We start from the raw sequence: 12067 nt of genomic DNA on the forward strand, positions 1-12067 counted from the left end.
CACACAAAGGTGGTGTTCGTAATTGTAGGATATCCGTAGGGCGACTGTCAAGTGGAGCGCAGAAACTGGAGCGGTTGCTGGTCCCGGCTAGTCACGTGTCCCCCTCTTAATGAATCTTGTAAGAAGAAGAAGAACTGTTAGGAATTTTTGTTGTTAGGTTTTGTGTTGTGTTGAATGTGTTTGAAGTTTGAGTGTCTTAGGTGTCGATCGAATATACATGTATGTTATTATTTATTTATTCAAATATTTAATTGCATATATCTTGTTAACGGCGCTGGTTGGCGCAATATTTATATCGGTATTTATTTATTTATTTATCGGAGTATTAATTGGTCCGAAGCGTGGTGTTATTTATTCTTACTAGTTATTTCTTTGGGTATTTATTTCTTTATTTATTTCTTTATTTATATGCCTTAGTTTAGGAGTTTCCCTTTTTTTTTTGTAATATTGGTGTTGCTCGGTGCAAATGCCACAAGAAGGGGGTAGTCGACAGTATCATACGCGATCACGCGTAAACAAAACAGTGGACCAGATAGGAGAAGTGTCAGGGGCGATGTTTGATCAAGATCGGGAGGAACCTGGAGCTGTGGGTGGGTTGCCAAGAGCACCGGTCCAGGCCAGGTCAGAAGAATGGCCAATGTCCGATCCTACACCCACGCTTGCTTCCGAACTGGCATCAGCAGTCAACGTATCGTTGGCTCAGGCTCATGCGACACACAGGGCAGCGAACACTGACTCGATTAGTCGGGTTTTGCAGGAGGAGTTGCGTAAGGGGTTTATCGAGATGATGCACCAACTCAACGAGGTACTCCAGCCGGTTAGACAGCTGCAGCAGCAGAAGGAACCGCAGCGGGAGGAGGTTCACCACGAGCAGGAGTATCGAGGAGCAATCCCGAAAAGGAAGCCGTCTAGCACGACTGATGCGCCGATTCCGCCACCAAAACCATTTTTGGCTCGCTCGGGGCGAGGTGGTATTGGTCTTGAACACCGATTTTGTGTTCCGAATTGAATTCCTACAAGCCCAATGCCGCTGTCCGTGGGATGAAGTTCTAAAGGGATTTCATCACCTGGTTACAGGAAACGCGCGGGAATGGTACTGGCAGTACATCCGTGATCATGGCGGTGGTGTTTGGCACGAACTAAGGGGCGACTTAATTGCTCGTTTCCGAGGCACGGCGTCCGAGTTCGACCGCATGAGAGAACTGCGAGAAAGAATGCAGCGGTCAAACGAGAGTGTGGAAGACTTTTTCCATGTCATGAGAAAGCTCGCGTCGAGGTTGGAGATGCCACCACCTGAAAAGGAGATGGTAAAAATCGTCAAAAAGGCACTCACAGATGAGATAGCGAGTTTCGTCTACGGCTTACGGGTTTATTCCTTAGACCAACTGCGGGATGAGTGCGTGGAAATAGAGGCACATCTGAAGAGGAAGGCTCGATCTTCGTGGCGAGGAGCACCCAAAGCCACAAACTATGGTCGCGGGCCGAATGCGAACGTCAGCGAGGTCGCGCAGGATCGGTCGATTGGCGATGAAGAGGCAGAGGTCATTGAGGAAGCGCAAGTGACACAGCGTGTTCCACAGAAGTTGATTTGCTGGAACTGCGGGCAGACCGATCATGGCTTTAGGGACTGTATGGCATCGGAGAGGCGAATTTTCTGCTACCGGTGTGGAAGGCCCGATGCATATTGTCCAACCTGTCCGAATTGCGCGGGAAACGTGAAGAGGGGTGCGATCCAAGCAGGCGAATCACGCTCAAAGAAGGGGCCTGCGCAGAGAAAGTAGAAGAAAATAAAAATGAATTAGATAGACGTAAATTGCATGCTAGGTTAAGGAACTTATCATATGAAGAGCGCTTAAGAAATTATTTAGAAACCAGATATATTATATTTTCTGAGCTACGAGTGGATGGTATGCGAGCACTGTCGGTGCGGGTGAGAAAGGCGAGATCCCGTTTTAAGCAAAGGCGAGCTATGAGGAGGCAGGTGATTGCTTCAGTAAAGCGTTGGTGCAAGAAAGACCCGAGAGTTTTCGCAGAAATCTCTATAATGGGCGAGTCCGTGCGAGGCCTGTTGGATTCAGGCGCTACACACATCATGCTAGGGTGTAATGGTCAGGAATTCCTGGAGAAGCTGGGCGTGGAGGCTCGTCGATATTCTTCTATAGTAAAGGTAGCGAATGGGGAAGATCGCGCAATCGTTGGCCGAGTAGAATTACCGGTGAAATACAAGTGAGAGGTAAAAAGATTAACGTTTTTCGTATGCCCTTTCTTGGAACAGGAAATTTACTTGGGGGTAGACTTTTGGCGGGTATTCTCATTGGCTCCTGAGGTGATGGGAGAAGGTCCAGTAGGGGCATCTCACAGATTAGTGGAAGAAGTGCTGGCTGATCAAGTCGCTCACTATGTGGAGGGCCCGGAGAAGGAGATAGTGCAGGAAGGATGGGAGTTGTCAGAAGAGCAAAGGGCAGCCTTGGATCAGGTGAAGGCAGAGTTTCTGACTTTCGAAGCCGTAGGCCTGGGGAGGACGTCGAGAGAGACTCACAAAATTCAGTTGGTGGAGAAGGCCGAGCCTGTGAAGGATCGACATTACCCGCTGTCGCCAGCGATGCAGGAAGTGGTGTGTGGTGAGGTGGACAAAATGTTGGCTTTGGGAGTCATCGAGTACAGTGATAGTCCGTGGAGCAACCGTACCACCGTGGTGCGAAGGCCGGGCAAAAATCGTTTCTGCCTCGATGCCCGAAAGCTCAACAAAGTAACCATCAAGGACGCTTACCCACTTCCTAGCATCGAGGGGATTTTGTCGCGTCTCGATCAGACGATATATATCTCCAGCGTCGACTTAAAATTCGCTTTTTGGCAAATCGAGCTGGACGAGCAGAGTCGACCATATACGGCGTTCACGGTGCCGGGACGGCCTCTGTTCCAGTTCCGTATGATGCCATTTGGCCTCTGCAACGCCGCACAACGCCTATGTAGACTGGTCGATAAGGTGATTCCGGTTGAGATGCGGTCAAACGTCTATGCGTATCTCGACGACTTGCTGATTATAGCTGAGGACTTCCAAACGCACGTGAAGATTCTGCGACAGGTTGCCGAGCGTCTACGAGAAGCAAATTTAACGATAGGGCTGAGCAAATCTCATGTTTGCTATAAAAACATGAAATACCTGGGATTTATAGTGGGAGGAGGAGCGCTGAAGATGGATCCGGATCGTGTGTAGGCCATTTTGCGCATTCCCGAGCCGCGATCTGTTCGAGAATTGCGTAGTTTCATGGGAACTGCGGGCTGGTACCTGCGCTTTATGAAAAACTATGCTGAGATGGCCGGTCCGCTCACAGACGCCCTGAAAAAGTCGGGAAATGGAAAGTTTAAATTGACGGAGGAGGCAAAACGAGCCATGGGGGAGCTAAAAGCTGCACTCACCTCGGCACCAGTCCTGGTACACGCGGATTTCAAGCGGCACTTCTACATACAGTGCGACGCCTCACATTATGGAGTAGGAGCCGTACTCTTCCAAAGGGATGACGAGCAGAACGAGAGGCCCATAGCGTTTTTCTCTGCCAAACTGAATTGCCACCAAAAAAACTACTCGGTGACAGAGAAAGAGTGTCTGGCAGCCCTCATGGCGATCCTTAAGTTCCGTCCGTACGTAGAGCTTATGCCGTTTACAGTCATAACTGACCACGCCAGTCTCAAATGGCTCATGACCATGAAGAACCTGGATGGTCGCTTAGCTCGTTGGTCCCTTCAACTGCAGGCCTTTGATTTCGGCATAGAACACCGGAAAGGAGCGGACAATGTAGTGGCAGATACATTGTCACGCAGTATTGAAGAGCTGGAAGTGGATCCGAGTAGTATCCTGGGTTTTGAAACGGTGGAGTTTGAATCTGGAGAATATCAGGAGTTAAGGAAGGAAATAACAGAGAACCAAGACCGCTTACCTGATCTCCAGATTGTTGACGGCATGATATTCAAGCGCATGCGCTTTGAACGATTGGATGATCAACTGGAGGGCGCCGTCTGGAAATTGTGGGTTCCGAGTTCGCTAACGGCCGCGTTGATAGACAAAGCACATTCGGAAGAGAAGACAGCGCACGGAGGAATCGCGAAAACCTTGCACTTATTGCGTAGGCAGTTTTACTGGCCGAACATGGCGATAGAGGTGCGGGATTATATCCGACGGTGCACCGTGTGCAAGGAGTCGAAAGCGCCGAACTATCGGATGCAGGTCGGGATGGGGCAAGAAGTGGTCACTGAGCGCCCGTTCCAAAAACTTTATTGTAGTGTATTGACACTCAGACTTAAGCACGCGTTGTCTTCAAGATTCTCTTTTATTCTATATCCCTTGGATGGTGTGACCGTATATAGATATTAATATAATACCTAACACGCCTCTCCTTAGATGTTTAATATACATGTCATTTACAAATATATTTTCTTATAACAATTTGATTTGTGTACTTAATCTAATTAGCGTATATAAAATTTATGTGATTTCGTATTTTTCTTTCTTCTTAATCTGTTTAGTATTTGTTTCAGTGTTTAATTTGTACATAATTTGATTTCATAATTCCTTTCTTTATATTATTTTATTGTTAAATACGCTTTACTACCTTCCCTGCCTCACGTGGTCTCAACTCTCTCCTGGTGGGTGTTGGTTGAGAAACTATTTGTTCATTGTTGGTTTTGGAATTGTCATCTACTGAACAATTGCTTTCGACATCAGGTGTTTTCGCATTAGGCGATGTATGATTGTTAGTGCTTTGGTTTCTAATTTGATCCAGGTGACGTTTTATTTCTCTGTTATTGTTCGCCAAAATACAACAATACGAACGCGGGCCCAGTTGTTGTTTTACAGTTGCCTGAGTCCAGCTTGCTTTGTTAGGATTTTTGTAGTCCCTAACCATAACTTTTTGACCCTTTAAAAATTCTGTGCTTCGTCTACCTTTGTGATTTACAACACACTCAGTCTGTTTTTTATTTATTATGCTTTCGACCGTAGGTGGTTTTAACAACGAAAATCTTGTTTTTAGTGTACGACCAAAAAATAATTTAGCAGGAGATTCGCCCGTAGTACAATGAATCGTATTTCGGTAATCGATCAAAAATCTATTTAAAATTGTATTAAAATCTTGTCTTTCATTAGCCTTTATGTTTGCATATAGTGATTTCTTAACAGTCTTTACAAAATTTTCTGCTTGACCATTAGTCGCTGGATGTCCTGGAGCAGTAAAAATGTGATTAACACCATTGTTTTTCATAAACGTTTTAAAATCATCAGAAGTAAACTGTCGTCCATTGTCACTAACTAACACGTCTGGTAAACCATATCGACAAAATACTTCTCTAAGCTTGTTGATAGTAAACAATGAAGTTATTTCCTTCGTTTTGAATACTTCTGCCCATTTTGTATAAGAATCTATAATAACCAATAAATGAAAACCTCTAATTGGTCCTGCAAAGTCTATGTGTACTCGACTCCAAGCCTTTCCTGTGGATTTCCACGGTATTAACAGACTCTTTTCTGGACTTGATTGTAGTTCCTGACAAGGAATACAATCTCGAATTAATTTCTCAATTTCAGAATCCATGCAAGGCCACCCCACATAAGAACGTGCTAACATTTTGGTTTTTACTATTCCCACATGCGATGCATGAAATTCTGCTAAAATAGCTTGTCTCAGTTTGGTTGGAATTACTACTCTGTGTCCCCATAAGATACAATCATATTCCACTGAAAGTTCATTTGTTTTAGAGATGTAGGCAGAAAACTCGCTGTCTTTTAATCTTGTCTTCGAACCAGTGTTAATTGCCTCACAAACTTTTGATAATATTGGGTCACGTCGTGTTTCACGAGCTATTTCTTTGAAGCTAATTTTGAACACCTTTTCGGACTGTATAAAATGTATGTAATTATAGTCTTCGTTTGGTACAGCCGTTTCCCATTGAGGCATTCTTGAGAGTCCATCTGCTATATTTAAGGTCCCCTTTATGTGTTCAACTGTATATTGAAAACCTGACAAAGTCAGTGCCCATCTTTGCATTCGTGCAGAGGCCATCAATGGAAGTCCTTTCAGGTCTCCAAATATGCTTAGTAATGGTTTGTGATCTGTTCGAAGGATGAACTTGTTTCCTAAAAGATACTGTCTTAATTTACTCACACAGAACACTATAGCCATGGCCTCTTTCTCGATTGTACTGTAATTATGCTCGCTTTTGGATAATGCTCTTGATACAAATGCTATTGGTTTGATATCTTCATTGCATTTATGTGATAAAACACCTGAAACTGCATGACTGCTAGCATCAGTCGTTAATACTAACGGTTGATCTGGGTTGTAGTGAACTAAAACTTGTTCAGAAGTTACTTCTTTCTTTACCTCTTCATATGCACTCTGACATTCGCGTGTCCAATTAAATTTTGTATTTTTCTTTAATAATGCATATAAAGGACTCATTATCTGAGCGAAATTATTGATAAACTTTGAATAATAATTTACCATGCCTATGAAAGCTCTAAGCTGTGATACGTTTTCCGGAGCCGGTGCAAACAATACACTCGCAACTCTATCATTGTTTTTGCTCAGTCCTATCCTGTCAATTGAAAATCCTAGGTAACAAATTTTGGATTTAAAGAACTCACATTTCTTGTCATTTAATTTAAGTCCAACTGATTTCAGTTTTCTAAGTACAGCTTTTAGGTTTGAAATATGTTCTTGAAGATCTCGTCCTGTAACTGTTATGTCATCTTGATAAACCACAACTCCTCGCATACCCTGAAACAACCCTTCCATTGTTTTTTGAAAAATAGCTGCTGCAGTTTTTATACCAAATGGTAAGCGTTTAACTTTCAATAGTCCAATATGTGTGCTCCAAGTACACAAATTTTGAGATTGCTCATCTAAATTTAGCTGATTGTAAGCATTTGACAGGTCAAGTTTTGAATACAGTGTACCCCCTTCAAGCGCTGCAAAAATGTCGTCTATTCGAGGTAGTGGATACTTTACGTCGACTAAAGACCGGTTTAATGTAACCTTATAGTCACCACAAATTCGTATGTCACCGTTTGGTTTTAAAATCGGTGCCAAAGGTGTTGCCCATTCAGAACTAACAACTTGCTCTAAAATTCCATCATCTATGAATTTTCGTAACTGCACTTCAATCTTTTCTTTCCATGCTAATGGTACTGACCTAGGCTTGAAAAATATTGGTTTTGCATCTTCTTTTAATAGTAACGATATCGTATTCGTAGTATATGAACCTAAACGAGGCTCAAAAACTTCAGCAAACTCCGATTTAATCTGTTCTGTAATTACAGAATTTGGTTCATTTACGTACACATTGTTCACCTGCATTAACTCAAAATTAAAAGCTCTCAAAAATGTTCTACCTAGCAAAGGTGGACTCACTGCATTGGTTACAACAACAACAATTTGTTTTTTTAGACCTCGATATTCGATCGTTGCATCGTACTCACCAATAACTTTGATTGAATCTCCATTGTAATCTACATATGGAACTAGACATTTTCTAAGTGGTCTGCTGGTATTTAAGCTTTCGTAAAATGTTTTTGGAACCAATGTGCACGGTGCACCAGTGTCGCAAGCAATTTTCGTTATGTTTCCATCAATTTTTACAGGTAAATAATATACTCCACTAGTTGAGGTTGTATCAACGCTATAGATAGAAAAGTTATAATTATCATTATCAAAATTATTATCAGAATAGGTGTCATGTTTTGTTTGAGATACATAATTTACGGATTTTTTTGATTTATTTTTACAAATGCTCGCCAAGTGACCTATTTTTCCACAGCTGTGACATTTGCATGCCTTATACTTGCAATTGTTTGAGTTATGATTTCGCCAGCCACAGTGTGTGCATGGCTGCTGCTTCTTTTCTCTGCCAGCGTCGCAGTCGTTTTCGCCGTCGCCGTCACCGTCGCTTCTGCCGCCTCTGTAACTCACGTTTCGGTTGCCCTTGAAATGACTTCTGCCGTTGCTCTTTGCTTGATCTCTGTTCTCGCCTCTTTGCCTCTGCCATTGACTAGTCCCGTTCTTTTGATGCATGTAGTTGACGTTGTGTTCTGTCTTCCTTGTGCTGATCTTCGTCTCCATGATCATCGCCTTCTTGAGTGCATCAGCCAGAGTTAGATTTTCGTCTTCTTCACATATTCTTTCATATATAGGGTTGGGAAGGCTCATCACAAATTGGTTTAATACAAACGCTTCCAGATTTGAGCCAAATTTGCATTCCAATGCCAATTGTTTAACTCGAGCATACCACTCCGCTACAGTCTCATCTTCACTTTTTGTGGACATGTGAAATTTTTTTCTTTCTCTGAATATGAGTGTAGGTGGTGTGTAGTGTGTTTTTAAAATTTCACATAATCCTTTGTATGCTTTTGATACGGGTGATACCGGATTGCACAAACTATGTAGTACAGTGTAAGCCGCTGTACCGATCGACTTCAACAAAACTGCCTTTTTTGTGTTTTCCTCTTTCACATTCAATTCGCACAAATGTATGTCGAATTTTTCCTTCCAAATGCAGAACGTTTCTTGGTGTGGCGAAAACTCAGCAATTGTTGCCATTTGATAGAATGTTGGTGCTTCATTTTTCGTCATGTTGCTATTCATATATTATATGCACTTTTAACATGTGTATGTATACGTTTTATTTTATCCTCGTCGCCAATTATGTAGTGTATTGACACTCAGACTTAAGCACGCGTTGTCTTCAAGATTCTCTTTTATTCTATATCCCTTGGATGGTGTGACCGTATATAGATATTAATATAATACCTAACAGAAACGATTCCTTCTGGACGTTACACACATCCACTTTCACCACAAATCTAATATACCCCAATACTCATTTTGAGTATCGGGTATAAAAAAGAGAAGGAAAAGAGAAGAAAACGAGGGGAACGTTGTGAGTTGCTGCGGACACCGCAACAGTTATACGGTTATACCCGATACTAAGTCAGTAGGGCTCTCCTCCGGCAGACGCCGCTAATATTAAACGACACGACAAAGAGTGCGTGCGAGAGAGACAGAAAATCAGTCTGAGCGTTACGTCGGGCGCTGCGTAGCCACTGCAAATTGATTTGTTCCTATTGGCTATAAAAATGATCTGATCTGATCCAGATTCAGCAATCTGATAGATATGGTCATTATCTATGATTCTGCGTTTTTAGTTTTCTCGAATCTGAAATATTGTGGATGCAACAGATTTTCGTTTTTTGAGGGGGCGGAAGGGGGTCGGGCGAAATTCTGAGACATACGTTTTATAGTGAGATCTAACAGAAGTGCGGATACCAAATTTGGTTACTCTAGCCTTAATAGTCTCTGAGATTTGTGGATGCCCCAGATTTTCGTCCTTTGCGGGGGCGGAAGGGGGTGTGGCGAAATTTGGACAAGAAACGTTCAAGGTCCGATATCACAGGAGTGTGGATACCAAATTTGGTTGCTCTGGCTCTTATAGGTTCTGAGATCCTTGAACTCATATTTTGCAATTGGCAAAACCGACCATGAAACCTGTGTGTTAGAGAGAGACAGAGCGAGAAAGAATGAAATTGTTTTCTTGATTCTGGCTATAATAATTATACGATCTGGTTGAGATCTTACATTCTAAAACATATAGTCATCCTCTACGGACGGACGGACGGACGGATGGACGGACGGACGGACAGACGGACAGACAGACAGGGCTCAATCTACTCGGCTATTGATGCTGCCCAATGCCGCTGTCCGTGGGATGAAGTTCTAAAGGGATTTCATCACCTGGTTACAGGAAACGCGCGGGAATGGTACTGGCAGTACATCCGTGATCATGGCGGTGGTGTTTGGCACGAACTAAGGGGCGACTTAATTGCTCGTTTCCGAGGCACGGCGTCCGAGTTCGACCGCATGAGAGAACTGCGAGAAAGAATGCAGCGGTCAAACGAGAGTGTGGAAGACTTTTTCCATGTCATGAGAAAGCACTCGAAGAGGTTGGAGATCCCACCCCCTGAAAAGGAGATGGTAAAAATCGTCAAAAAGGCACTCACAGATGAGATAGCGAGTTTCGTCTACGGCTTACGGGTTTATTCCTTAGACCAACTGCGGGATGAGTGCGTGGAAATAGAGGCACATCTGAAGAGGAAGGCTCGATCTTCGTGGCGAGGAGCACCCAAAGCCACAAACTATGGTCGCGGGCCGAATGCGAACGTCAGCGAGGTCGCGCAGGATCGGTCGATTGGCGATGAAGAGGCAGAGGTCCTTGAGGAAGCGCAAGTGACACAGCGTGTTCCACAGAAGTTGATTTGCTGGAACTGCGGGCAGACCGATCATGGCTTTAGGGACTGTATGGCATCGGAGAGGCGAATTTTCTGCTACCGGTGTGGAAGGCCCGATGCATATTGTCCGAATTGCGCGGGAAACGTGAAGAGGGGTGCGATCCAAGCAGGCGAATCACGCTCAAAGAAGGGGCCTGCGCAGAGAAAGTAGAAGAAAATAAAAATGAATTAGATAGACGTAAATTGCATGCTAGGTTAAGGAACTTATCATATGAAGAGCGCTTAAGAAATTATTTAGAAACCAGATATATTATATTTTCTGAGCTACGAGTGGATGGTATGCGAGCACTGTCGGTGCGGGTGAGAAAGGCGAGATCCCGTTTTAAGCAAAGGCGAGCTATGAGGAGGCAGGTGATTGCTTCAGTAAAGCGTTGGTGCAAGAAAGACCCGAGAGTTTTCGCAGAAATCTCTATAATGGGCGAGTCCGTGCGAGGCCTGTTGGATTCAGGCGCTACACACATCATGCTAGGGTGTAATGGTCAGGAATTCCTGGAGAAGCTGGGCGTGGAGGCTCGTCGATATTCTTCTATAGTAAAGGTAGCGAATGGGGAAGATCGCGCAATCGTTGGCCGAGTAGAATTACCGGTGAAATACAAGTGAGAGGTAAAAAGATTAACGTTTTTCGTATGCCCTTTCTTGGAACAGGAAATTTACTTGGGGGTAGACTTTTGGCGGGTATTCTCATTGGCTCCTGAGGTGATGGGAGAAGGTCCAGTAGGGGCATCTCACAGATTAGTGGAAGAAGTGCTGGCTGATCAAGTCGCTCACTATGTGGAGGGCCCGGAGAAGGAGATAGTGCAGGAAGGATGGGAGTTGTCAGAAGAGCAAAGGGCAGCCTTGGATCAGGTGAAGGCAGAGTTTCTGACTTTCGAAGCCGTAGGCCTGGGGAGGACGTCGAGAGAGACTCACAAAATTCAGTTGGTGGAGAAGGCCGAGCCTGTGAAGGATCGACATTACCCGCTGTCGCCAGCGATGCAGGAAGTGGTGTGTGGTGAGGTGGACAAAATGTTGGCTTTGGGAGTCATCGAGTACAGTGATAGTCCGTGGAGCAACCGTACCACCGTGGTGCGAAGGCCGGGCAAAAATCGTTTCTGCCTCGATGCCCGAAAGCTCAACAAAGTAACCATCAAGGACGCTTACCCACTTCCTAGCATCGAGGGGATTTTGTCGCGTCTCGATCAGACGATATATATCTCCAGCGTCGACTTAAAATTCGCTTTTTGGCAAATCGAGCTGGACGAGCAGAGTCGACCATATACGGCGTTCACGGTGCCGGGACGGCCTCTGTTCCAGTTCCGTATGATGCCATTTGGCCTCTGCAACGCCGCACAACGCCTATGTAGACTGGTCGATAAGGTGATTCCGGTTGAGATGCGGTCAAACGTCTATGCGTATCTCGACGACTTGCTGATTATAGCTGAGGACTTCCAAACGCACGTGAAGATTCTGCGACAGGTTGCCGAGCGTCTACGAGAAGCAAATTTAACGATAGGGCTGAGCAAATCTCATGTTTGCTATAAAAACATGAAATACCTGGGATTTATAGTGGGAGGAGGAGCGCTGAAGATGGATCCGGATCGTGTGTCGGCCATTTTGCGCATTCCCGAGCCGCGATCTGTTCGAGAATTGCGTAGTTTCATGGGAACTGCGGGCTGGTACCGGCGCTTTATGAAAAACTATGCTGAGATGGCCGGTCCGCTCACAGACGCCCTGAAAAAGTCGGGAAATGGA

This window comes from Drosophila miranda (assembly GCF_003369915.1).
Source record: "Drosophila miranda strain MSH22 chromosome Y unlocalized genomic scaffold, D.miranda_PacBio2.1 Contig_Y2_pilon, whole genome shotgun sequence".
NCBI lineage: Eukaryota > Metazoa > Arthropoda > Insecta > Diptera > Drosophilidae > Drosophila > Drosophila miranda.